We start from the raw sequence: 22503 nt of genomic DNA on the forward strand, positions 1-22503 counted from the left end.
CCTTGATCTCTCTAAGACTTTTATCATGAAGAGGTGTTGAATTTTATCAAAGGCATTTTTAGCATCTGATGAGATGATCATGTGAATTTTTTCTTTCATTTTGTTTATATGGTTAATTTCATTGACAGATTTTCATATGCTGAACATTCCTGCATCTCTGGGATGCAGTCAACTTCATCGTGGTAGATGATCTTTTAGATCTGTTCTTGTATTTGGTTTGCCATTATTTTACTGAGTATTTTTGCAACAACGTTCATGAGTGAAATTGGTATGTAATTCTCTTTCTTTGCTGAGTCTTTGTGTGGTTTTGGCATCAGGGTGACTGTGGCCTTATAGAAAGAATTTGGCAATGTTTCTTCTGTTTCTATATTGTAGAATAATTTAAAAGATATTGGTATTAGCTCTTCTTGGAAAATCTAGTAGAACTCTACATTCAAATCATCTGGCTCTGGGCTTTTTTTTTGTTTGTTTTTTTGTTTTTTTTTTTTTGATTGGGAGACTTTTAATGACTGTTAATTTCTATTTCCTTAGGAGTTATAGGTCCATTTAAATTGTTTATCTGATCTTGATTTAACTTTGGTAAGTGGAATCTATTGAGAAAATTACCATTTCTTTCAGATTTTCCAATTTTGTGGAGCACAGATTTTTGAAGTAAGACCTAAGGAGTCAATAGATTTCCTTGGAGCCTGTTGTGTCCCCTTTTTTGTTTCTAGTTTTGTTAATTTGGATATTCTCTCTGTGTCCTTTTGGTAGTTTGGATAAGTGGTGGTCTGTTTTGTGGATTTTCTCAAAGAACCAGCTCTTTGATTAAGTGATTCTTTGTATTGTTCTGTTTGTTACTATTTTATTGATTTCAGCCCTCAGTTTGATTATTACCTTCTGTCTACTCCTCTTGGGTGTGTTAGCATCATTTGGTTTTAGAGCTTGCAGGTGTGTTGTTCAGTCACTAGTATGAGATTTCTCCAAATTCTTCATGAAGACATTCAGTGTCACAAACTTTTTTCTTAGCACTGCTTTCATTATGTCCCATAAGTTTGGGTATGTTGTGCATCCATTTTCATTGAATTCTAGGAAGTCTTTAATTTATTTCTTTATGTCTTCTTTGACCCAGTGTTGATTCAGTAGAGAGTTGTTCAGTTTCCATGAGTTTGTAGGCATTCTGTTTGTAGGCATTCTGTTGTCAAAATCCAGCTTTAATTCGTAGTGGTCTAATGATACAGGGGGTTATTTTAATTTTTTTTATATCTGTTGAGCCTTGCTTTCTGGTGAGCTATATGGTCAATTTTGGAGAAGGTTCCACAAGGCACTGAGAAGAAGATATATTCTTTGTTGTTTGGGTAAAATTTTCTGTAGATATCTATTAGGTCCATTTGAGTCATAAAGTTTGTTAGCTCCATTATTTCTTTGTTTAGTTCCTGTCTGGATGACCTGTACATTGGTAAAAGTGGGGTGCTGAAGTCTCCCACTATTATTGTGTTGAGATTGATGGGCAAATTAAACTTTAGTAATGTTTCTTTTACAAATGTGGATGCCCTTACATTTGGGGCTAGATGTTCAGAATTGAGACAGCATCTTGGTGAACTTTTTCCTTTGAAGAGTATGAAATACCCTTTCCCATTTCTTTTGATTAATTTTCGTTCAAAGTCTATTTTCTTAGGTATTACAATTGTTTCACAGGCTTGCTTTGCAGGTCTGTTTGGTTGGAAAATATTTTTCCAACCCTTTCTCCTGAGATAACATCCATCTTTGATGTTGAGATGTTTCTTGTATGCAGCAGAATGATGGATCTTGTTTTCATATCTGTTCTGTTAGCCTGCATCTTTTCATTGGCAAATTGAGTCAATTGTCCATTGATATTGAGGGATACTCATGACTAATGATTGTTAATTTCTGTTATTTTGTTGTTGGTGATGGTAGTGCTAGTAATGTGTGTGTGTGTGTGTGTGTGTGTGTGTGTGTGTGTGTGTGTGTGTGTGTTTCCCTTCTTTGGGTTTTGTTAGTGTAGAGATTATCTATTCCTTGTGTTTTCATGGGTGTTGTTAACTTCTTAGGTTTGAGTTTTCCTTCTAGTACCTCTATAGAACTAGATTTGTGGATAGATGTTGTTTAAATTGTAACTTGTCATGAAATATATTGTTTTATTCATCTTTGATGATTAACAGTTTTGCTGGATATAGTAGTTTGGGCTGGCATCTGTCATTTCTTAGAGTGTGCAAGAAATCAGCCAAGACCCTTCTGCATTTTGTAGTCTCTGTTAAGAAGTTGGGTATGATTTTAATAGATGTGCCTTTATTTGTTTCATGGCCTTTCCCCCCTGTTTCTTTAATATTCTTTGTTCTGTATGTTTAATGTTTTGATTATTTTGTGGTATGGGAATTTCCTTTTCAAATACAATCTATTTGGTGTTCTATAAGCTTCTTTTACCTTTCTAGGTATGCCCTTCTTCAGGTTGGGAATATTTTCTTCTATGATTTTTTGAAACATATTCTCTGGGTTTTTGAGCTGCGATTCTTCTCCTTCTTCTATTTCTATTATTCATAGATTTGGTATTTCAATGATGTCCCAGATTTCCTGGATGACTTTTGTTAGGAATTTTTCAGATTTAAAATTTTCTTTGACTGATGAATCTATATGCCCTATTGTGTCTTCAATGCCTGAGATTCTCTCTTCCATCACTTGTATTCTGTTGGTGATGCTTGCATCTGTAGTTCCTGTTCATTTACCCAGATTTTCCATTTCCAGGATTCCCTCAGTTTGTATTTTCTTTATTGCTTCTATTTCCATATTCAGGTCTTGAACTGTTTCCTTCACCTGTTTGTTTGTTTGTTTTGCTTTCTTGGCATTCTTTTCAGGATTGATTGATTTTATCCATTTTTCTCAGTTTCTTTAAAGGAGTTTTTCATTTCCTCTTTAAGAACCTCCATCATCTTCATAGAGCTATTTTTATGGTAGTTTTCTTGTGCTTCAGCTGTGTTGGATTGTTCAGATCTTGTTGTTGTTGGATAGCTGGATTTGGGTGGTGTCATATTGCCCTTTCTGTTATTGATTCTGTTCTTACACTGGCATTTATACATGTGAATTAGGGATGATTATAGTTCTAGATATTGATTCCTGCATTTATCTTTATTGAATGGGTGTTTTGTTCCTTGGTTTCTCTTTCCTCTCTGGTCTTCTGGCCTAAGTAGTCAAGCATTCTGGTGACTAGCAAGTCTTCAGGTCCAGTAAGGTGTCTCCAGTGGGATTTTTGGAGTCTGGTGTTCCTAGATCTTGACTATCGTTCAGTAAAGCTGAAGTCTTCTAGAATCCCTCAATCCAGTCTGGCCTTGCCTAAAGCAGAAGTCTTCTTCTGAAGTTGTGGCTGTGATCTGGAGACTGGGGAGGGAGGTGCAGTCTGGGATGTTGGGTGGGCTTTAAGAAATGTTAGCAGGTGGTGGGCAGTGTCTTACCTGGGGTCCCTTGAACCACTCTGGCGTCTAGTAAAGTTGCATGGGATGTGTGTTCCAAAAGTTGAAATGTGTATCTGGCAACAAATTGACAAGTCATAGTCCCTAGAGAAGAACTTACATTAGAGAAGAACATTTGTCTAATGACAAATACCTAAGATTAGTGGATTTCTTAGCCCTCATCAGAGAGGCCTCTTTTTGCATTTCCTATCACAGAATAGTGGTAGAAAGGTTTTAAGAACCAAAATTACTGAGTGACTACTAGGAAATCAGTGTTTTCTGGACACAGTAAGGACATTGTACATGTGAATTCATAGTAGCTGACTGAGAGAGTTTATGTTTGAGACTTGTGCAAGCTCAAGCTGGAATCACAAAATGATTAGTGGAGTTGGACATGAAGCCCCACCCCTATCTAAAAAGCTGTTGGCAATTGATAGATACTGGGAAAGGAACAATCAGTTTCCTTTAGTAATATGACCCCCAGTGAGTTGCACAAGCTCCAGTGGAATGTGACACACGGCAGCACCAAGTTTACTTGATGTCTTTAATAACAACAACAAGCACCCCCCCACACACACACACACACAAAGTTCGGTGCGTAGGGAAGGGGAGTGGATATGGGAGAAATCAGAGGAGACGATGGATTTGATCAAGATACATCTTAAGAAATTCTCAAAGAACTAAAAATGTGATGAAAATATTTATTATTATATGTGTTCCTAGCACTCTCTCTCTCTCTCTCTGTAGTGGGTAGCCATTCCAGCTTTGATCTGTAAGTTCCAACCCCCATTGAGACTTCGGCAACTGTCACGCCTACAAGGCGGGGCGAAAGGAGGCGCCTGGGGACCCGAGATCTGGATCGGCTGGCGCTCTCTCTGTTGCGGGACCCTGGACTAGAGAGGTGTACCAAGCAGAGCTCCAGAGAACACCGCTGGACTGCGATACACCTTCCCCAGACTCCGCGACCTACCTATCCCTTAATTTGTAAGTTACGCCATTAAATAAATCTCCTTTTATCTACGTGGAGTGGCCTTAATAATTTCACCAATATCTGGCGCCCAACGTGGGGCACGAACCCACGACCCTGAGATTAAGAGTCTCATGCTCTACCGACTGAGCTAGCCGGGCCTGTAATTTGCACTGTTATGGATTCTTATATGTTGATACAAATGTAAACTATTTTTATATTCCTGTCTAAGATAATTTGTATATTGATACAAATACAGAACTATATTTGTTATAATGTACATATATTTCTACTCTTATTTGAAATACTTGTATATTGATACAAATGTAAATTTATATCTGTCATACTTTATGTAGGTTCTACTTCTGTTTAGGATATTCGGTATATTGATATGTATTTAAGATTATTGTCATATTGCATATCACACTACATACTCCTACCTCTGTTATAAATATCGATATATATTTAAGATTATTGTCATATTGCATATTGCACTATATACTCCTACCTCTGTTATAACATCTTGTGTATTGTCACAATTTTGAAGTCATCGTTCTTTACCATACACTTGCTTATAGACTGTTTACCTTGTTTACGTGAAGCCTTAGTCCTTAGGTTATTTCGGTAGATAAGACTTATAGATTTATAGTCACCTATGCTTGTCATCTCTATAGTTACGTTAGTTAGGTTATCCAGATTTACAGATACATAGGTCAGATGGACAGGTAATCTTCAAACACTTCATAGACCTAGAGAATATGGCATTTAAATAACTTAGAATTCTGTTGATGTGAGACATAATTGCTCCTGGCTGCACCAATTTGATCCCGAGAGAATGTTGGGCTTCTAAGACATTTCCATTTGGAAGTTTGTCTTCTTGGCACAAAATGGCCTACTGGGCAAAGAACTGCCCTTGCCTCGACGGCTGACAGTACTAATGCAATGCTATCCTTTCTGGACAAGCGGGACACAAGGAAAGCGACCACTGTACTCTGCTAAGACAGGGTAAGATGGTCTTTCAGAATTCCTGCTTCTGAAAATGGTCTGTCAGATACTTTAGGCCTGTAGCCAATTTGAATGCACCAACAATGCTGAGAAACATTAGGTGACTGTCCAGGCTGCCAGCTGTCTCCGTCTACTCTCGCAAGATTCCCGAAAGTTGCTTGCATCCATCTACCATTTCTCAGGTACCATTATATTCCTTCTCAGGTCTTTGATGGGATTGAAGACTAGCAGTTATAGTTACAACCTAGTAGATAGAACATATTAAGTATTAGATTCAGGTTCTTTAGGATAGGACACCTTTTGGAATGATCTTTGTAACATGCCATTTACCTATGCTCTATACTTCTCTGGATAATAGTATGTGTTTCTTGCTTGATATTGTTTGCATTGGTTGTAGTTCCATCTTATCTAGGTCATTATCCCTCATTATTCCTGGACTATATTTGATAACCATTCCTTTGTATATAGTCTTGTATTAGGTTAGAACTTTCTTATTTAGACAAAAAGGGGGAGATGTAGTGGGTAGCCATTCCAGCTTTGATCTGTAAGTTCCAACCCCCATTGAGACTTCGGCAACTGTCACGCCTACAAGGCGGGGCGAAAGGAGGCGCCTGGGGACCCGAGATCTGGATCGGCTGGCGCTCTCTCTGTTGCGGGACCCTGGACTAGAGAGGTGTACCAAGCAGAGCTCCAGAGAACACCGCTGGACTGCGATACACCTTCCCCAGACTCCGCGACCTACCTATCCCTTAATTTGTAAGTTACGCCATTAAATAAATCTCCTTTTATCTACGTGGAGTGGCCTTAATAATTTCACCAATATCTCTCTCTCTCTCTCTCTCTCTCTCTCTCTCTCTCTCTCTCTCTCTCTCTCTCTGTGTGTGTGTGTGTGTGTGTGTGTGATAGCATATGTGAGGACATGTGTACTGTGGCTCAGGTATGGAGGTCAGAGGCAAACTCTGGATTGGTTTTCTCCTTTATTTAGTTCCAGGAATGGAAGATAGGTCAGCAAGCCCATGGGTCAAGTGCCTCTGTCCACTGAAGCATCTTTTTAAATCCATTCCCAATAATGACCATTCTTGCATTGTTCTCTTTTTCTTTCTCTTTGTCTATTAGCATAGGAGGGATAAAATACATAAAAAGTAGACAAAAGAATGTAGTCATTGAATTATAAATAGTTCTGTCTTCTCTTATTGTTATGCTTAACAGCTTCAACTGTCATTTCTCCTAATTTTATTGTTAATTGTATTAGGTTTATAATTTTAGTCTATATTAAAAAAAATCAATTAAAACTAAATCTCCTAGGGATGTTAGACATAATATCCACTTCAAAAAAACATCACCATATAAAAATGTATATATATGAAATAGGTATATGATAAACACAGCAAAGTGGAACAACAGTTTTGATGGCTACCGAGAGATTGATTATTAAATGACATCATTACTAATAACCATCAACTGAGGAAATCGAAGCCATCCTAACTTTTTTTCCATTCAATAAAACTGTGTTGGAGTGAACAAATTTTCTCATGTAGACTATAACAGGTATGTCACTAAATATGCCAATTTTCACCATGGACACAGAAATGAGATTACATTTGACTAAATTCCTAGAACACACTATGAACAAGGGTTGTGGAATGTCACACCCTTGGAAACAAGAATTCCAGGATGACAGTATTTATCTTTTACTTAAGATTGTGCTTAAAACTAACATATTACACAGCTAGTGTGGAAGGGGGCTGGGTCTGAGCTTAAAAAACAATCCAGCCCGAAGAACTACAGGCAGCTTAGCAATGCTGACCGAGAGTGAGAGGCATACTCTCCCCTAGGGACAGGCACATCACTTGGTTAGCCAATACCAGGTTATCATATCACTTGTATATGAGAATGTGCACATGTTCATGTATACGTGTGTGTGTGTGTGTGTGTGTGTGTGTGTGTTCATGTGTACATGTGTGTGTGTGTGTGTGTGCATGTGTGTGTAATAACAATTAATGCAAGAAGAAAAGAGGTCATAAATTTGAAACAGACCAATGAGGACTGCGTGGAAAGGTCTGTAGGAAGTAGAGGATGGGATAAATGGTGCAATTATAGGATAATCTCAACAACTAGAAGAAGAAAAAGAAAATGAAACACAGATCTTTCCTCTTCCACTTACTGTTAAGCCCAGATGGCGGGGACCCCCAAAAGACCACCACGGAGGCCAAATCCCATATATAAAAGCAAAAAGCCTTTATTTCGATCTCAGAGCATGGTCTCTTTGTCTGTCCAACACAGCAGTGAGAGCAGAGAGCCCCGATACTGGATGGGGTAGGTTGTTTTTTTTTTTTGTTTTTTTTTTATCATGGCAGAGGTTGGAGTGAGAGAATTTCCAGGATTCAGGACACTAATTGGCTGACATTTGTTTAGGGGTATAGGTGTGTGCTGGGAATGTTTGGAATGTCAGGTATTTCCCCTTAGATGCTGGTCCTCCCTGAGTGGGGTCAGTTTATGGTTTTTTCTGGGGACTGGGTGGTACCTGCCAGTAAGTCTGTCATGGCAGCTGTGTAGTCAAGCTGTTTTAGGCCCCCCACACTTACTAAAAATTAACAGTTTGTAACTATGATATTGCTGTGGTACAGGGTCAACCACACAAGTACCTGTATATACTAGTGACACTAATTCAATATTATTTATGACTCTGAGGAGACCCCTCAGGTTATTTCATGATTTTTCAAGAATATTGATTTGAGAAGTCCTAAAAGTTACAGTTTATCCACACACAAAGAATATATTTATTTTTTGCATTGACTTCATACCCAGCTGGCATTCTTTAAAATGTTACCAACAATTACTCCTCGAAACTCCTTATGAAAAATGCTGGTTACAGAATTTAGTGTAAATAAAGTAGCAAGACTTCTTTGATTCTCAGGACCAAAGAGAAACATATTTTTGAATTTTAACAAACACTGAATTTACAGGATTAATATGTATGATAATGAATTTAGTATTAACCTTCACAGGTATTTCTTTGGCTATTTGTAGTCTCAAATTTAGATAAGCATATTGATTCAACTGTTTACTCTAGAAGAATAGAAATCTCTCTCTCTCTCTCATACACGTGTGTGTGTATGTGTGTGTGTATCTATTATGTATTTACCTATTATAGACATAACCCACATTGATATATCTTCCACCTATTAATCTTTTTATGTTATTTGTGTGTTTAACTTGATACAATAGTCTGTATATAAAATAGTAAGTTGTGATTTCTGATCATGCTACATCAGTGGTTGCTAAGTAACTCCTGTTCAAAGATCATCTAAAGAATGATTTCGAATTCCTTCCAGAAATGTGTCTGTTTTGTAAGCACCACGAAGAAACAGAGTAGTACTTCACTGGATTCCAGTGTACATTTCTCTAATGATTAATGACATACTTGTCATGTGTATAGGTTCTTCGGTAATTTGTCTGAAGATTTTTCTATTTAGTCCTTGTTCATAATTATTCTTATTAAATTTTGATGTTTTAATGTATTCAGAAATTCTTCAACAGATATGTGATTGGCAAATATTCTTACACCTCCCTCACATGCTGTAACCCTCCTTTGTACAAGTTCCCCTCTGGCTTTCACGACTTTCTCTTCTGTATGACTCACTGAGCTCAATTAGAGTTTCTTGTCAAGCTTCAGTGGAGGCTATTCACGGGACCACTTAACTATACCACTGAAGAAAATGACACTACCTTCCCTGAGAACCATTAACTGTCGATTGTCCCCCCAGAGAGTGGTGTGACCTCATGGGCCTCTAATCCAGGATGAAATGTCAATGTGCCCACTGTTGTGCAGAAAACCACAGCCGCTACCATTGTTTTGTTCAACAAATAACTGGAAATCTAAATTGGCATTTAGATGTTTACTGTGACAACTGTGCTCTTGGCATTTGATTCGCCAAATATTTACCTAAAATAAAATCACAGGCATTTATTGAGATCTTTTACTCTAGAAATTTTCTAGTTTTACTTTTACAAGTTTGTCTTTAATAAAGTTGGATATAATTTTATGTATGATTGAAGTTCATCTGTAATTGCAAAATATAATCAAACAAGAATTATGAAGACTACTAGTATACATGGAGTTTATACAAATTAAGTTCAGACAACTGGTTATATGTGCATTTTTTTCATATTAATTTAATTTTTTGGTACTGGAATTGAATACAGAGCCTCATGAAGCCAGGATTCACCACTGAACTATAAACCCTAGCTACTTTTCTATGCCTAAATTTAGAAAGTTTATCTGTAAATTGTCTAAGCCAGCCTTAATCTTGTTCTATAGTCCATATTGCCTGTGGATTATAAACTTCCTGCATCAGGTTCAAAGTAAGTATTATTACAGACCCAGATTTATCATTACATTTTATGAGTGATAGATTTGTTTGTTTAATTTTAATTAGTATCTCCTGGTGCTGTTTGAAGTTTAGAAATCACAAGGGGGCACTCTTTCACAAACTACATCATGAGAAAGAACCATGATTTCAGAAGACTATTTTTATTTAATAATTTTATTTATTTTGAGATCTTCATAAATGAGCATTGTAACTGTAGCATTTCTGCCGTCAATCTCCCTCCTACAACTCCCCATGTATAAAAGCCTTTCCAAATGGCTGATCTCCTCCATAATTATTAATACAGATAAACAAATATGTGTGTATCAATCTATACAGATATATGTATATATGTGTATATATGCATATATAGGTAATCTATTGAGTATATTTATCTTGCTCACATGGAGATGTGTTGAAGGCTGACTGCTTGGGCTTGGACAATCTGTGTGGGATATCATCCCTAGAGAAAAGTGTTTATTCTTCCCTGAGTAGATATTGAATCCTCTGTATCTCTCCATCTAGGGGTGGGACTGTGTGGAATTTCCCCTTTCCATATTAACACATCAGCTTCTTTTGTCACTATCCTCCTCTTACACAGGCAACCATATTGTCATGAGGTCAAGGGTGCAGTTCTCTGATATATACAGGAGACACTATCTCACAGCAGACTTCTTGGACTTTTGGCTCTTAGAATCTTTCTGCCTCATTTTCCATGTTTTTCCCAGAAACTGGGATGTGGAAGTTGGTTGGAGATTTATCAGTTGGGGTTGGGCAATCCACCATCACTTATTCTCTGTAATTTGACCACTACAGATCTTTGTCTCAATCAGCTGCAAAAAGAAGCTTATTTGATGAGCATGGGGAACCACATTTATCTGTGGGAATAAAGTTATCTATTCAGAATACAGTTTGAAATTGTATTAGCTTAGGAGAATGGCAGTTCTCCTAAGGTTCTTTTCTGGGTCTATGACTTCTCCAGCCATTGGCCAGCTTTTTAATTCAAGCCATGTCTCTTATTGAGTGGACCTTAAATCCAATTAGACAGCTATTAGTTACCCAAGACACAAGTGCAGTTGTTGTAGATCTGCAGATATTTTGCCAGTCCAGTCATTGTTTTGGTTCAAAGATTGTATAGTTGGGGAAGATTACCAATTGCTCCTCTCCCTTGGCTACTTGTTTAACACCTTCTTATTCTATAGGATCCAGTTACCAGAACAGAGTTTTCCAGATCAATTCCAACATATTTCCTCTGATTCCTGTGTGTGTCTAAAGTGTGTGGTGTCTTCAGCAAGAGGAACTTACTTTTAGTTTTTAGAAGCAACCAATAGTAGCAGCAATAGCAAATATTATTTATTTTCCTGTTTTATTTTTGAGTTTATAATTTAATTACATTTCTCCCTTCCTTCCTCCAAACCCTTCCATAGACCCCTCTCCACTCTCAAATTCATAGACTTTTCCTACTGTTATTATATGCATACATGCATATGTATATGAATATGCATTCCTAAACATAACCTACTGAGTCCATATAATGTTCCTTGTATGTATGCTTTCAGGGATGACAGTTTGGCACCAAACAACCAATTCATGTGTTTTTCACTAGGGAAGGGTACTTCTTCTGTTCTTCTGTTTCCAGCTTTCCTCAGTTGCCTATAGTTTGTTGAACAGAGTTAAGGCCTCATGAGCTTTTCTCTGTCCAGTTTGATATATTCATTGATATCATTCTTATTCAGCTCATATTTAGGATTATTTGGGGAGACTCCTAATCTCTGACAGATTACTGGATGATGAATGGTTGCCATGTTTGGTAATTGGCCTTTTGTCTCTACCAGGGTTTTTGTCATATGGCACTTGGAGGGAGCGTTACCACCCATGTTATACCTTAATAATTTGTGCATGAACACATGCACACATATATGTAAACATAAAATGATTTTTTCATGCTTTCTAAAAATCACCCCTGTGTTCTTTATCCCTTATCACTATCTCCATCTTGCCTCCCCAGATAAAGTTCCTCCATCCATTATTTTTCCATTCTTTGTTCATAGTAACTGTTTTCTACTGCTCCCCCTTTGCAGTTTTGATTCACACATAATATCAATGAGAAGCTTGTAATACTCTAAACAGGTGCTTCTGTCCATTACAAAAACTCAATTCATGAACGTAAATATGATAAAATGTGACTAATACTGTACAAGAAATAACATTTTCTCTATAATAAATTTTTCAACTATAGCCAAAGATTCAATATCATACTTTTCAAACTTTTTTTTTAACTTGGTAGCACACTCAATAAACAAATGTAATAAAATATTTATAAATAATTTTAAGACTGATAATGATAAGTTATCTTGATTCAGTTTCTCTGATTGTGGAACATCCACTTGATGTTCAGATTTTTCTCACTTTTCATATCAAGCTGACTACTGTACACTAAAGATTGAAATTCACAATCAGCTGGATTTGAGGTAGATTGATCCCCATGTTTCCGAGGGACCACCTGATTTCCATAGTGACTGTACAAGTTTGCACTTCCACCATCAATGGATGCATGATGCCCTTTTTATTGATCTTAGCAATTCAGGCAGGTGTAAGATGGAATCTTAAAGTAGTTTTGACTTGCATCTCCCAGATGGCTAAGGATGTTGAAAATTTCTTCAAGTCTTTCTAAGATATTTGAGTTTCCTTTATTGAAAATTCACTGTTTAGATCTGTACCCTACTTTTAATTTGATTATTTGCTTTTATTGATATCTCATTTCTTGAGTTCTTTATATATTTTGGCTATTAGTCTTCTATCAGATGTGGAATTGGTCAAAAATTATCCCATTCTGCAGACTGCTGCTTTGACTGAATGAAAGTGTGCTTTGACTTAATAGCAGATCTTTAGTTTCATGAGGTACTATTTATTAAATATTTATCGTGTCTATGCTAAGAATGTTCTGTTCAGAAAGTTTTCTCCTCTGCCAGTGAATTCAAGGTTATTGCCTACTTTAACTTCTATCAGGTTCAGTGTATCTGGTTTTATATTGAGGTCTTTGATCTACTTGGACTTGAGTTTTGTGCAGGATGGTAAGTATATATCTATTTGAATTCTTCATACAGATATCCAATTGGCCAACACTATTTGTTATAGATGTTGTATTTCTTCCAATGTGTATTTCTGGCTTCCACATTAAAAAAATAATATCATGCATCCATGAGTGTGTGGATTTATGTCTTGGTGTTCAGTTTCATTCTACTGATTAACATGTTTGTTCTTATGCCAATACCATATTGTTTTTTTCTGTATCTTTGTAGTATAACTATAAATCAGGAATAGTGAGATCTCCAGTAAATTTTATTATTATTATTTGGGACTGTATTAGCTAGTCTGTTATTTTTTGTTTGTTTGTGTTTTTTAATATAAAGATGGGTATTGTTCTTTCAAGGTCTGTGTTGGAATTTTGATGGGGATTGCAATGAATCTATAGATTAATATTGGTAGTATGACCTTTCTTACTGTGTTAATCCTACTGATCCATGAGCATGGGAGATCTTTCCATCTTTTGACATCTTTTTAAAAAAAAAACATTATTTTATAATTTAATTTAATTTTACATATCAGCCATGGATTCCCTTGTTCTCCTTCCTCCTGCCCCCGCTGCCTTCCCCTCAGCCTACCACCCATTCCCATCTCCTCCATGGCAAAGACTCCGCTGAGGATTGAGTTCAACTTGGTAGATTCAGTCCAGGCAGGTCCAGTCCCCTCCTCCCAGGCTGAGCCAAGTGTCCCTGTATAAGCCCCAGGTTCCAAACAGCCAGCACATGCACTGAGGACAGGTCCTCAATTTCTTTCTTCAAAGACTTGAAGATTTTATCATGCAAGTCTTTAGAGTTACCCCAAGATATTTTATGTTGTTTGAGGCTATTGTGAAATTTACCAAAAACATGCTTCATCTTACCACAAAGACATTTGCTCAACCATGCTCATTGCTGCTCTAGTCATTATAGTCCGAAACTAAAAAAATAAACCCATATTTCCCTCAACAGAAGAATGATTAAAGAAAATGTGGTACACAGTGGAGTATTGCTCATTTTGTAAATAAAAAAATGACGTCATGAAATTTGCAGGCAAATGGATGAAACAAGAAAAAAAAATCATGCTGAGTAAAATAACCCAGACCCAGAAATATAAATATGATATGCATTCCTTTACATGTAGATATTATCCATTAAATAAATGATAGTCAAGCAACAATCCATAGTACCAAAGAGGTCAGGTACAGAGGAAGAGACTAGTGGAGACATATGGATAGATTTCCTGGGAGGGGAAAATAGAATAGATTTTTTCAGTAGACTGGGCATGGAGGGGATGCGAATAGGAGGATCAGGTATGGAGGGGAAGGGAGATAGGTTTGAGGGAGGGAATATGCTAAGGAGAGACAACTAGATTTGAGGGGCATTTGGAAGGTGGTACAGAAGCCTAGTGCAGTGGAAACTTCCTAAAGTATATAAAGATGTTCCTAAAGAACTCTTCAAATGTTCTTCAAATAATGACAAAGGCAGAGTCCCAACTGCCCATCTTTTGTCACCAAATGAAACTTCCAGTACTGGACTGGGTTGTATCCAATGGAGTTGTTGGCCAAAAGGGGTCCCATGGAAATTTCCAAACCAAGGTGGTTGCCAAAATAATAGATTGCCTTCCACAAAAGGACAGCCAAGCCCCATTTCTGAAGACAACATCTACACATCTCATGGAACATGGAGAAGTTGAGCTGGTGCCTGCACAAAACCTTCACCCTTATCATCGTGTTTTTAGTATAGGAAGGTACTCTGTAGGCTACTGAAAGAGAAAGGTAAACACCAATACAGCCACAAAACCTTTGGTCTAAAATCTGTGTGACTGAAAAATGTTAGTGCAATGGTAGCTTTTGGAAGTAATCAATCAATGTCTAGTTTGACTTAAGGCCCTCTCCATGAGGTAGAACCCATACAGAACACTGCTTGGGTGACCAAGAACCAGAGATCAAATAGCCTGGAGAACTATCATAAAACCAAACACCACTAGACTAAAAAACAAAAGTAAAAGAAAATTAACAATGAAATGACTCCTAATGATATTCTGCTATAGTCATAGCTCAGTGTCTTAATCATCCATCATCAAAGAAACTTCCTCTTGTAGCAGATGGGAATAAGAAAGAAACCCCCAGCCAGACATTATTCAAAAAGAGAGACCTTGGAACACACAGCAATAAATGAGATATCTCCATCAAGTCCCTCCCCCCGCCAGAGCACAGGGATCCCTCACAGAAGAAGAGGCAGAAAGAGGGTAGGAGCCAAAGGGGATAGAGGAAATCAGGAGAACAAGGCTCTCTAAATCAACCGAGCAAAGCTCATAGAACTTACTGAGACTGAAGAAGCAAGCGCAGGGCATACATGGGGCTGCACTAGGTTCTCTGCATTTATATTATAGATTTCAGTTGAGTATTTTTTTGGAGACTCCTGAGATTGTGAATGAGTGAATCTCTGATTCTAGCACATTTTCTTGGTGCTCTCCTTCTGTTCGTTTGCATTGTCTATCTTCAGTGTGATAGTTTTTGGTTTACATTATTATTTTGTTGTTGTTAAATAAATCAAAATAAATTTATGATTAGGAATCTCCTAGTAAATATGGTCTCAATCAAATCAAGGGTTAAATTAGGTGTGTATATAAAATGTCTTCAAAAAAGTCTCCTGAGGTCCAGATCCTTTCAAATGGATTCCTCACGCAAGAGATGGATATTTAATTCTTTGATTAAGAACAAAATGTTAATCAGTGAAATGATCCATTAGTAAAGAATTTTTCCTGCCTTCAAAGAGCATACTGTACATGGAAATAATGAGGCAGGCAAATAATTACTACAAAAAAGATTCATTCAAATGAAATGAGCAATTGGACTATATAAGAATAAAAAATAAAATATGCTTGAAGAAACTTGGGTGGTTTCTGGACATTTGATCAAAATATCAAGGTTTGCAAGTATATGAGCGTCCTGATGGGAAACAGTGTATGCTGAGCGCTACAAAATTTTTTGTTTATTATGGAAATCTGAGGGGGGCAGAGGTGGGAAGAGAAGTGTTACTGTTCTGTCACAGAGGTGTCGAGAATGAAGAAAGGATAGTATTTGTGGCATTAGGATTGGAATCACAGCTGCTTCAATTGAATAAATCCAGATGTGTCGAGTATTCCAGTGAGCAGGGGGCAAGAGAACACCGACTATGGAGAAAATGAAAGGGACTTCATCTGTAGATATAGATAAAAGACATTTAAAGAAAGCATTTTTGATAGTGTTTCTTTTTTTGTGTTATTTGTTTGTAACTCATCGTTATCATCCATTTGAATTTTTAAAATTGTAGCAGTAAACAAGAGAATTTCTGTTCTCTGCTTGGTGTATTTCTGTCAGAGGAAAATACATGGGTAGTTTCAACATCTGCATTTCTAATAAACTTATCTGAGGAATAAACAGATTCAACAAAGTTTTGAAACCAAATGCCATTCTAGTTAGCAGCTGGACAGGGCTTCAGAGGATGTAATATAATCATGGAGGTTCTGAAAGACGTTACACTGAAATAGTATTGCAATTACAAATTAATTACCAAATATCAGGCCATTCTAAAAATGTCTGGTGGAAGATGAGCCAAAAAAAAAAAAAAAAAAAAAAAAAAGACACACCAATATGAAGGACCTGTGTTTGTTAGGAGCATATCACTGGGGAGGGACAGAGATGATGCCGATAGGAAGTGACTGTTGGAGACAGAAGAGGCAGAATGACATAAAGAGGCTTAGTGGGTATGTCACACAGAGACATGCAGAAGGAACCAGGAGGCAACAAAGTCTTAAATAAATATGAATCATAACACATTTTTTTGGAAATTTTCCTATGAACTTTGTGTACTTAAAAAGAATGTCAAACACACATAAAATGGAAGCAATCAATGGGAGTTGCCAGTGCTGCTAGGTAAAGGCAGCACAGTATAGGAGGGAATTAATTAATTTTCTTTTTAATTAAAATATTTCCATCTCTCCCTTCATACTCTCCTATACATACCACCATACCATCACAAGCTCCATTTCAAAATTCATGGTATCATTTTCTTTAATTACTATTGTTTACATACTCACACAATCATTAATAAATATGTAAATATAAGCATCTCTATTCAATATTGACTGTATGTGTATGTTTTAGGGCTGACCAACTGATACTGAAAAAGTTGACTTGACAGTTGCTGTATTTTCTTCATAATATCACATATTGTGAATCTATAAAGGCTAGTTAAGATTTATAAGTCTCCATTTCTTCAGCTGTGAAATGGGCTAATAAAAATAACCTCCTTATTCTTTGCTGGTTTGTTGTTTGGATTAAATCAATCACTTCACAGGTTCTGTGAGAATATGAGATATTTTATGGGTGCTATTCTGGTCCAGTCTGATAAATTGCCATTGGCAAGAAGATCTGCTTTCACAGAATTTGTTCGGATATTGAAAAGACTAAGAAGAAATATAATATAATAATTTTCTTTGTGGAAATACACAAAGGCAAATACATTTGTGTGAAATATGACTTTTTGGTATTGGTTTTGATTTTAGTGACATCCAAATTCCCATAGCTTTTTATTAGCAGACATAAATAAAACTGTTTGATTTATCATGCTCAACTATGTATTCTTCTTTCAATATGTGGAGACCACAAGAACCATAGGAGTTTGAAAGCAATTCTTTGAGATAAATATTACACTTTATCAAACAGAGAACCACACAAGTTTTTGGCATTTGTTTGTTTTTTTATCATTTCTGTACTTATTTACTTAAATTTGAAAGTAGGTGTAATTAGATCCCAGAAGAGAAAATGACTTAATCACAGATTGTGAGCACATTCATTGCAAAAGTCATGTTCATTTTAATATCCCTGATAATATGTTTTTTGCTCTCACTGACAAATTCATATTTGAATTGAATAACACTCCTCAACTTATGTATTATATACTGTACCAACAGACTCAATTTTTGGTATTTGGTCTAATCTTGTTTCTGCTTATGTAAAGTCATAGATGCAGAGAGTAATTTAATATCTAAATGCATTTTGTCATAGTTTTTAAGTAATATATTACTTTGGTTTGTCAACCACAATTACATTTCAATAATATGAACCAAGAATTTAGTTGACATATTGCCCTGAATATTTTAGATCATTTCTAAATGTATACATAATATTGCTTTGCTTAATTTCCCATCAGAACTATTTCCTTTATTGAAATGCTTTAAGATCCAGTTATTTATGAGTTTTTTTTTTAAGACAGTGTAGAAATGGGACAATACATCTATGGCAAAATGCATATCCCTGGAGTAAATCTGATGTTTTTGAAATGAGCCAAATATGAGGCTAATATTTACTCATTTATTTTACAATTATTTGTGGAATATTTTCTGTGTTCTGGACACGATTCTTATCAGGTGGCATATACCACTGAGAAGAAGAAACCACAAACAGAAAATGGAATTAAGTTGTTATTTGTTAGAAACAAGCATAATAGCCATGTCCGTACGCTGATTAGCATGTGTGATATTAGAAGGACATGGACACATTTAATGGCAACATTAAAGCAGGGTAGGAACTGGCATCTCATTCTTATTTTTCCTGTTTTCTCTGATGACCTACTTTTACAACATTGGCATTCTCACCACCGAGCTCTATATTTATTGTCCTATTTTGATGTTCAGCGCAGACTGGTAGGTACTTCTCCATGCCAGTTCCCAATTCCAATAATAGGAGCATGATTGTTATGGCCTGAATCTGGGTTCCAGTAAGCAGTAGCCCAAGGCAGACTATGCTGTATAAGCCTCCACTTGGGGACTCACATGGCACATAGAGAAGTTCTCAGGGACAATGAGGAGGGCTTCATGCATAAAGTGCATTGGCTTATTGTCCTCCAGTTCACAATTGTGAAATGGTTTCCACACACCACACACCTCACTTTGAGAGCATCTACTGCATTTGATTGTCCAGCCCAGTATGAGAGTTTCATAACCAAAGCTTTTTCTTTGGACTTTCAGAACTCTTTGGCTAGTCCTAGGTAAGTATATCTAGAAATTTTGTATCTAGCATTGTAGCCTTTTGTTTTAGAGGTATAACATGGGAAGAGAAAAATCCATAGATTTATGCAACCCATGGAATAAGATTATATCAGAGTATAGGTATTTAAACAAGTCACTGATATATTTACTCAGATAACATATTTTATAAAAAACTATGTATTAAGCTTTGTAGGAGAATAAAAGTTGCTATTTCCATAAAACTTTATTATAAAGTCTGACAAATAAATTGCTTAATAAAAATTAAGTTTTTTAAATTAAAGATTAAATATCATGAAAGTAACAATTTAGTATGTAACTTACAAGATCAAGATGATATATCAAGTATCTAAAACTTAAAGCCATAATTCAGTAAATTATTATTAGTTATTCAACATGATCCAATTATCTCTAAAAATTCTAAACACATGGCTTCATCTATAGTATTAATTTTAAGTTAGTCAATGTTCTTTCACACTAAGCTTATATCAACTACTTTTTAAAATGTTGGAAAGTGTGCAAAAAGCTTTTTTCTTCATTAGCTCTAGAGCCAATATTGAGAAATTAAATATGTAATGAGAAATATTTCTTCCTTCATCCTTTGTAAAACACAAGGAAACACTTCCTATAATGGCGAATACTGATGATAGTAACCATGTTCCTTTTTCTATTTTGTGAAACATTTTGATTGATGATTACAGCCCTTGAGTTTAGAATGAAATGACTAATCACCCAACCATATATTCTGCTCTTAGGGATACCATAGTCCTCAGTAAAGGCATTGATATAAAATAGTTATAAACCTATAAAATTTAAAATAAAAAAGAGGACTTTAGTTAAAAACATATCCTGTAAAAAACACAAGAAGAATCTAGCTTTACATAGAGAAATCAAGTAAGGTTAAAGAGAAAGGCCAGTTGAACTCGTCAAATAAAATATATTATCCTAGGCAGGAATGGTGGCACACCTCTCATCCCCGCATGTGAGGGGCACAGGAGGAAGATCTCCATGAGTTCAAGATCAGCTGATCTACACAGCAAGTTCCAGGTCAGCCAAGGCTACACAGTGAGACGCTGCTTCAAAAACAAACAAGCAAACAAATGTTGTTGTGCAAATGAAAAGAAGGGACGTTTATCATGGCTCAGAGAGATGGGAGAGCACTGTGAATTCAGACAACCTTAGTTCAGACATAGAAGACAGAACAGTAGAGTTAGTAATCAGACAAATGTGATGCCAGATGTATGGACACATGTGCAGTGTATATCAGGGGTTTGAGAACAGCTGTATGGTGATAAGGATCTTTCATTTATAAAGCAGCAAGAAACTAACAAGTCACTTGAGGTGTTCAAAGGAGGAATGGCATGAAGTCATCTAATTTTTACATTGTCATTCTGACAGCCGTAGTGAGACACCATTAAACACCCACTGGATGTCAAAAACTAAAAGGACTAATGACAGGAAAAGACTAGGATAGAGGAGCGATGGTGAACTCCAAAATTTCTCAGCTCGTGGGAGTGTAAAATGTACAATCACTTTGGAGAAGTCTCTGAAAACTTTTGATACTGTTAAATAACAACCAAAAAAATGTCTAAGCAGAATTCAACTCTTGTTTTTTTTTTTGTTTGTTTTTTTTTTACCTCTGAGAAATTTAAATTATACAGGAATGTGCATCAACACTACTTATTGTAGACAAAATTAATATAATCCAAACACTCAGGGACAATGGACTAGGTAATGATAAATGCACACAATGGAACACTGCTCACTAATGAAACCAGTAAATTTGTAGCTGAGTTTTACATGTGGCAACGTGAATGGATCTCAAAAACATGCTGAAGAAAAATTTAGACTCCAAAAGGTGTCTAACTACATAAAACCATGCCAATGGAATTCAAGAAAAATCAAACAAATCCATTGTTACATAAGTATGACCGTGGCTTGCTCTGAGAGATGAGGATTGACTGGAAGTGGGTGTCAGCAATCTCTGGAGAGCTCAAATTTTCTTGATTGAAATCATGGCTACACAGAACATAAACTTATTAAAACTCACTGAACATTTTATGTTCTGTGGGTTGCAATAAATGTTCTTAACTAAGGAAACTGATTCCCCACTTAAAAAAAATAAACAACTGTTAAAGAATCTTTGAGGTGCTGCAGAAAGAGAGATAAAGACTAAAGTATAGAGAAGGATGCCTAATTCTAGGAAAAACTTTGAAAATGAATCAATGATAATAAAGTAAATTCAGATTTCAGAGATATCTCACAGAAGAGAGAATTCTGTTTGTACTGAGGAACCAAAGAAGAAAGTGAATAATGAATGTTTTTTAATGTCATTGTTAACAGTAGAAATAATAATAACCCCACAAAAACTGAAGAGAAAATGAACAAGAATGGCCAGAACAATACTGAAGTGGTAGAACAAGGTCTTTGAAATCACACCACTAGTTGTCATTACTGATTCTAATGCCCCTGTGACAACTTCATGATGGTATTTAGGAAAGACAAGTCATAGTTCAGTGTAATAATGCAGAAATTGAAGTCTATCTAATAGATGGTACAGACATAAAGAGATATTCTCATGCAAAGAATTAAACACACCCTTATAAACAATGGCCTTAAAATGAACCAGAGTACTAACACAAAAATCCAAAATTATAAAATAGATGAAAAAAAAAAAATAAGAGAACATGTAGTCATGACCTCGGGTAGTGGTTTTTCAGAGGCAAATTCATGACAAAATCAATAACTTGAACTTCATTAAAAATTTAAGATTCTCATAGTCAGTCACACTTTTGAGAAATGACGGGTCAGTGAGAGCTCAGTGGATTAAAAGTGCATGTCACCAAGCCTGACAAGCTAGAGTCAGCTCCAGGATAATGATGACTGAAGGACAGAAGCACCTCCCTTACACTGTTTTCTGAACTCCACAAGTACATCATATCATGTGCATGTCAACATACAGACACACACACACACACACACACACACACACACACACACACACACCCCTACATATACACACACGCAGAGTCACACAAACATCACACACAGAGAGACACAGACACATACACACAGAGACATTATGCACAGACACACATACAAACATGCACCCAGTAACAAAGACACACACACACTCACACACACACACACTCACACACATACACACAAACACAGACACACACAGAGACACACAGTAATTTGATACAATAAAATATATTAAATAAATAAAATAAAGAAAGAAAGTAATTAGGTAAATTTTCAGAAAGCTGAACATTGTCTTATTATCAACTGAGCCATCATACTCCTTGGTTGAAAACTGATGTCCATACAAAAACCTCCACCATTTAGCATAACTGCTGAAGCTTGGAAATAGACAAGTAGTTTTTGAGAGAAGAAATAAATGTAAGTGCATCCAGACAATTGGATTACTAGGCCACGCTGAAAAGAAATGAAACATGAAACCCAAGAAAACATGAAGGATCCTTAAGTTCATATTGCTAAACTAAAAAGTGGCAAATTGAAAAAGACTGTATGATTCGAACTGTGTGATACTCTGAAGAGATATAACTGTGGTCAGTCAAGGTCAGTGGCTACCAGTTAGAGAGGTAAAAGAGAGAAAGAA

At 36.2% G+C, this 22503-nt stretch overlaps 1 protein-coding gene and 1 non-coding gene across 2 annotated transcripts in view; one reads left to right on the forward strand and one right to left on the reverse strand.

The window, feature by feature from the left end:
- Spock3 (SPARC (osteonectin), cwcv and kazal like domains proteoglycan 3) overlaps positions 1 to 22503 on the forward strand; it is a 466472-nt gene that overhangs the window by 60603 nt on the left and 383366 nt on the right. The window lies entirely within an intron of this gene.
- Positions 4499 to 4571, reverse strand: Trnak-cuu (transfer RNA lysine (anticodon CUU)). Its single transcript has one exon. It is a non-coding gene; the product is annotated as a tRNA-Lys (tRNA).

Source organism: Peromyscus californicus, unplaced genomic scaffold, assembly GCF_007827085.1.
Source record: "Peromyscus californicus insignis strain IS unplaced genomic scaffold, ASM782708v3 Scaffold_23__1_contigs__length_62951481, whole genome shotgun sequence".
NCBI classification, from domain to species: domain Eukaryota; kingdom Metazoa; phylum Chordata; class Mammalia; order Rodentia; family Cricetidae; genus Peromyscus; species Peromyscus californicus.